Below are 5,898 nucleotides of genomic sequence, written 5' to 3' on the forward strand. Positions count from 1 at the left end.
GAGGCACCACTGGAGCTTTGGCAGGCAAAGCGAGACACTTTTGTAGCCCGTTGTAGACTAGCTATGACACGTGTCTTAATATGATCTTTTTTCGAGCTGGTATTGCTTGATATTTCGTGCATACTCATGCGACGCCCAAGGAAATTCTATGTCAACGTTTTATTAGTTATGCCTATGTTGGTTAGGGATTTTTTTCTTTGCGCGTATTTCTAAAGGAATATTAGTTTTAAATAATCTCAACTATACTCTATCGGCAAATAACAGTCATAACTTCAAACTTGGCTTATGACGGTCCCGACTAAATAGGTATTACTTTTAAACGGACCGTGACTTACAAAGGATAACTCCGTCAGTGACTTGCTGACGTTGCACGCCTAGGTTCAAAAAATAGGTGTCAAAAATTATATGCCTCACATGATTACGTGGCAGGTAACCTAAAATAAGTTTTCAAATGAATCAGTCTTCGTCTCCAATTATAACCCTAGAAGCACCCTCCATTTATCCTTCTAACATCATCCACTACTACAACCATCTCCTACCACTACATGCTGTCTCCAGCCATAACCCACCATCACATAACCACCACCACCACATAACACTTCCGCCATCAACTTCAGTAATTAAAACCGCTGTCATCAACAACCAAAAGCCCTCAATTAGACAATTAAAACAAATCAAGTATAGATATGAAGTTACAAGTATACATAATCCAACATGTAAATTGGAACCCTAATTTTAGAAGAATCCATACCCTGCTCTCACTCTAAATCGGTTCCCCTTGATAAATAGAAGCCATCGCCGTCGCTGATTCTATATTATGGTGAACGCAAGTCACATATCGAATACGATTCCACTTTAATAATGTCATTCAACTCGTTTTTTCTTCCTTATCAATAGCCCGAATATCTTAAACGCAAATTGTAGTCAATAAGGTCGAATTTTTGAAATAAAATTGAAGGTGCTTCTAGGGTTATAATCGAAGAAGAAGAAGACTGATTCATTGGAAAACTTATTTTAGGCTACCTGCCACGTAATCATGCCACATATATGTTTTTTACACCGGGCATGCCATGTCAGCAAATCACTAACGAGTTAACCTCCGTTAGTTGTGGTCTATTTAAAACAACTTATACCCCTTTAGTTGGGACCGCCACTAACCAAGTTTGAAGTTAGGCTTGTTATTTGTCAATATGACATATTTGGATTATTTAAAACAAATATTCCTTTTCTAAATTGTTTGTCAACTATGATAAGCTTGTCAATTTCTAAATTTTATGTTAGGCACATGTCCTACTCTTGTATCATGTACGAAATTCACACTTCATTTCGAAACAGCATAGACATTTTAGTATTCAACCAACTTTATCAACATAATCAAATATGTAAAATTGTGAATCAGAATTATAGAATTAATGAACAAATTAATATTTCTCACAACGTTCTAAACATATAAGTATGTTGATATACATACATGCATGATTGATCTTTCACAAACAAATGAAAGAGAATGTTGTATTTGACAATGGTGGTCTTCATGCAGAACAAGAGAAATGCGTGAACGTGAGACTAAAGAATTATATGAAGTAGTCGGTCAATGTTTAAACAAATAGTAAAAAAAATTACAACTTAAAAACGAAAATCAACGGCAGCCAAGGCCACCCATGCGTTGACTTTCCTGTTATATTAAAATGAAGCCGATCATAGCATTGCTGGATATTTGCTAGCCGATTAATTTCACACTCCAATGGGGCGGAGCAACGGCAGCAGTACTGCGGTGGCTTTGGCATTCTGCACCACATTAATAATGATGTTACCGGAAGTCTCCGCCAAGCGGTTCATCGTGGGAGGAAATGTACTGGGATGGAGTTCCGACGTCAACTACACTCTTTGTGTTGAAAACCAAACATTCATCCTCGGAGACTGGCTATGTAAGTATCATCTCTCAAAGATCTACTATTTTGCTTCTTGGATTACAACATGGTCATGCCATGCTAGACCTACACCCATTTGATTGCACACTATCAAATAGACGTCCATAACTGATTTGACCAAGAAAGTCAAACATGTAAAAGTATTGGTTTAAAAATTATTGGTCAGAAAAGATGTTTAGTCAGAAAAGTATTGGTTTAATTTTTCTTTTCTTTTTGTCAAAACGGTTGTCCGACCTCTATTTGGAATCCAGACGGCCATTTGAGACGCAACAGAAAATAGAGAGCATGTTATATGAACTATACATGTAATTGATCGAAAATTTTCTCCATGCAGTTTTCGTGTATGACAGAAACCAAGACGCTGTAATTGAAGTGAACAAGACCAACTTTGAAACATGCAATGCGGATCATCCGGTTCACAATTACACAGCAGGATACGGAAGAGATTTAGTGCGACTCAATGTTACCCACCGCTACTTCATTAGTAGCAAAGGGTCTTGCAATGGTGGCATGAAATTCAAAGTACATCTCACTCCTTTACCACCACCACCACTCCCACTCGTAAATCTATCTCCTTCACCGTTGCCGGTAAATCTTGCTTCTTCACCACCGCCTGTAAATCATGCTCCTTTACCATCGCCAACGCTACATCTCACTCCTTTACCACAACCACCACGAGCCGTCCCTTCAAGGAGTCACTCTTCAACTACAAGGTTCCCTGTGCTCGGAAGCCAGCTCGTGATCCCTGTTGTCGTCACTATTGCCGCCATATGGGGCATGCTACTCCCTGTTTGGTGACAAATAGCAAGTGAGATTGTTAACTAGGGAGCTAGCGTTTTCATTTGGTTTTGAATATGTTTGTGCTTCTTTGTCATAGTTTGACCAAAAACTTCTAAAGTGATTTATGGGTGTGATTGTGTTGGGTAGATGAATATAACTGAAAATCGAGTTTTATGAATGTAAAATGTTAACGACACGAGTCGAGATTAAGTTGAATGCCATGTTCATCCATTTGACTAACCGTGTTAATTTTTAGGTAGAGTTGGAGTGAAATGAGGTAAAGTAGGTGATATGGTGCCTACATATAATTAAAGAGTGTTAATTTATATCCCATGGCCTTAGGAATATACCAAGGAGGTTTTAATTATGTTATCTCTTTGAAACGGGTAGTATTCAAACTGATTTGGAACCTAGTCCATCACTCCATTGATGAAGATCTTCTTCTTCTTCTTCTTCTTCTTCTTCTTCTTCTTCTTCTTCTTCTTCTTCTTCTTCTTCTTCTTCTTCTTCTTCTTCTTCTTCTTCTTCTTCGACACAAACACGTTTTGCTTTTGGGATCCCCTCCAAACTCCAAAGATACGTTGCTTCCAATTTGATATTTCATGTTTATTTCTAATTTTAGGATATACACAAATGGTACTCCTAGTACATCTAATTAGACTTTGATTGCAAAACTTATAATTACATTTTCAGCTTCAAATACGTGATGTTTATGACATTTTGGTCCAAATTTCAACACAATGAATAGACTTTAAATATTCCCAAACAAATATATTTTACCCAAATTTGGGACGTTGTGGTCACAACGGTGCCAGAGCGAAGGATTATGAATTCCTAGTATTTTTAGTTAAATTTCTTTACGGAGTGAAAGAAATTTTGATGATTAAATTCCTAGTCGAGTGAATTCTATAGAAATCATTTTGAATCCAATGCTAATATCGTTTATTCACCATTCGAACACCTTATTAATTGAATTTAAAATAACTTTATTTATAAGTTATACAAGAAAAATTAATAAGAATGGAATTTAATTTGTGATTTTATTTTACTTCAGCGTCATGGTTTGGGCGGGTAACTTTACACAACACCAATGCCAGCTTACAAGCACCCACTAACCCTGGTTTCTCGAGTAGAGTCAACATGCAAGCTTTTGGGATTGTGGAACTCAGAGAGAAATAAGGACGAACAACACAAGAAGACACACGGGTATGGGAACTTGGTTGGGTACACGCCCCTAGCTCTCATTTTGGATTGTTGTGTGTAAGTGTTCCGGGTAATAGACCCCGCCAATCCTTACTGTTAAAGTTCTAGAGTAATGCAATATATAAACATTAATACGAGAAAGGTTCAAATAAGAAGTTTGATTTTTCCAAAAAGGCTATAAAGAAGGATATTTTAGTCAACTACCTTAATATTGAAACCCACATAATTTAATTTCAAAAACATACTTAATTAATCTTAAAAACCCACATAAATTTTCACTCATCTTCTACAACCACCACCGCCCACCTCCACCCACCGCCACCACCTTGCCGGAAAAGTCTTTGGAAATTTCGCCGGAAAATAAAACACAATGGAAAACACTATGAAAAAACAAAACGAAAAAAACACAATGGAAAAAACACTATGAGAATAAAAATACAATGACAAAAACACAATTAAATAACACAATGCAAAAAACACTATGAAAAAATAAAATACAGTTGTATAACACAATTTTATAAAACACAATTTTTGTAAAACACAATTTGTAAAAAACACACGATTTTTTTTATTTTATATAGCAATATGGTACTCATATAAAAGATAACAAAACACTCGCTATTAAGGTGAAATTGTTTTTTAAAAAATGTCGTATAAAAAAGTTATTAATGTTTTAAAATAATGAGGGAATTTGACGTGCGGCTTGCATTTGAAGAGAGAAAGTCAACAAATGTGTTATATCTATTATGCCCTTACCATTGTTTTACACCTGATTTTATTTCTAATCTAGTCTCGACCATTCAAGTATAAAATGAATGGACAAAATTATTTCTTATCATTCATAAAAAAACTAATCTCCAAGTTATAATTCAACCCACATTAATACTTTTATAATTTGAATAATTCGTATAGTTGTATCCTCGTATATATACTTTAAAAAAATGGTGGTCACATAAAAATAAAGTGTACGGTCGTCAAGACCTCACACAAAAATGGTGGCACCAAACGGCATGTGGGTAAAATCTGTTATTCCGTTATTCGCTGACTTGTGCCCCTGGCCCATAATTACACAGATATATTTTATATTTCCGAAATTGCCCCTGCTAACCTCTGCCGTAATCGTTTCGCGGCTATTTATACTCGCTCTCATCATATATTTGCGTGCGTGTTTTCCGTTGTGTGATATAAACTACCAAATCACAATTAAATAAATTTGTGTTATATAAGTGTATTTAAATGAGATGAACAACTTTTATTAAAAAACAAAACAAGTTACTTAGTCAGATCCGCAATCACATTTAAGCAATCATCGATCAAGTAGCGTTTTTCGGTTTAGTTATAATTTAGATTTCTAATTTATTTGTACATTTACTTTGCGTTTCTGATTTTATGCAGATTTCGTGTACGACAAGCATATGTTCAATGTGTTGGAGGTGAACGAAACGAGTTACGGAAACTGTACTGATCAAGGATTCATCTTCAACATCACACGAGGCGCTGGACGTGATGTGTTTGAGCTTACTCAACCTAAGCCATATTATTTCCTTGCAAGTGGTGGTTACTGTTATAACGGAATGAAAGTGGCTGTGAATGTGGTTGAATTAGTTCCGGCTCCTCAACCGTTTCCGGCGATGACAAGTGGTGGTTATGCGGTAACTGGAATCAATCAGCTGATCATGTTATTGATGGTCGTCACAGTATGGGCTATTTTCCGTTAAATTGGTGAGGAATTAAAGTGGGTTGATTATGATTAGTTACAACATTAATCTGGAAATTGATTATAGTATGAATTGTGAAGAAGCGTGTATCGACTTACTTGTATACTATCAACGTTCCTCGGGTACGAGTGTGCTATATCACCAATGATTTTCCGAGATACGAGTTCTTCCACCTACAAAACGAACAGCACAGTGAGCTTACCCCTCAGAAAGGGACAGAGGGGTCCTCTTTGGGGTAACCCTCCGGTGTGAGAATCAGGTATTGT

The 5,898-nt window shown here is 36.3% G+C and overlaps 1 pseudogene; it reads left to right on the forward strand.

Moving 5' to 3' along the window:
- The first annotated feature begins 1,532 nt into the window (after positions 1-1,532).
- Positions 1,533-5,632, forward strand: LOC143596743 (early nodulin-like protein 20 pseudogene; annotated as a pseudogene).
- Positions 5,633-5,898: the final 266 nt, after the last annotated feature.

This window comes from Bidens hawaiensis, unplaced genomic scaffold, assembly GCF_021521415.1.
Source record: "Bidens hawaiensis isolate Kalapana, Puna unplaced genomic scaffold, B.hawaiensis_p1.1 tig00001721_1, whole genome shotgun sequence".
Lineage (NCBI taxonomy): Eukaryota > Viridiplantae > Streptophyta > Magnoliopsida > Asterales > Asteraceae > Bidens > Bidens hawaiensis.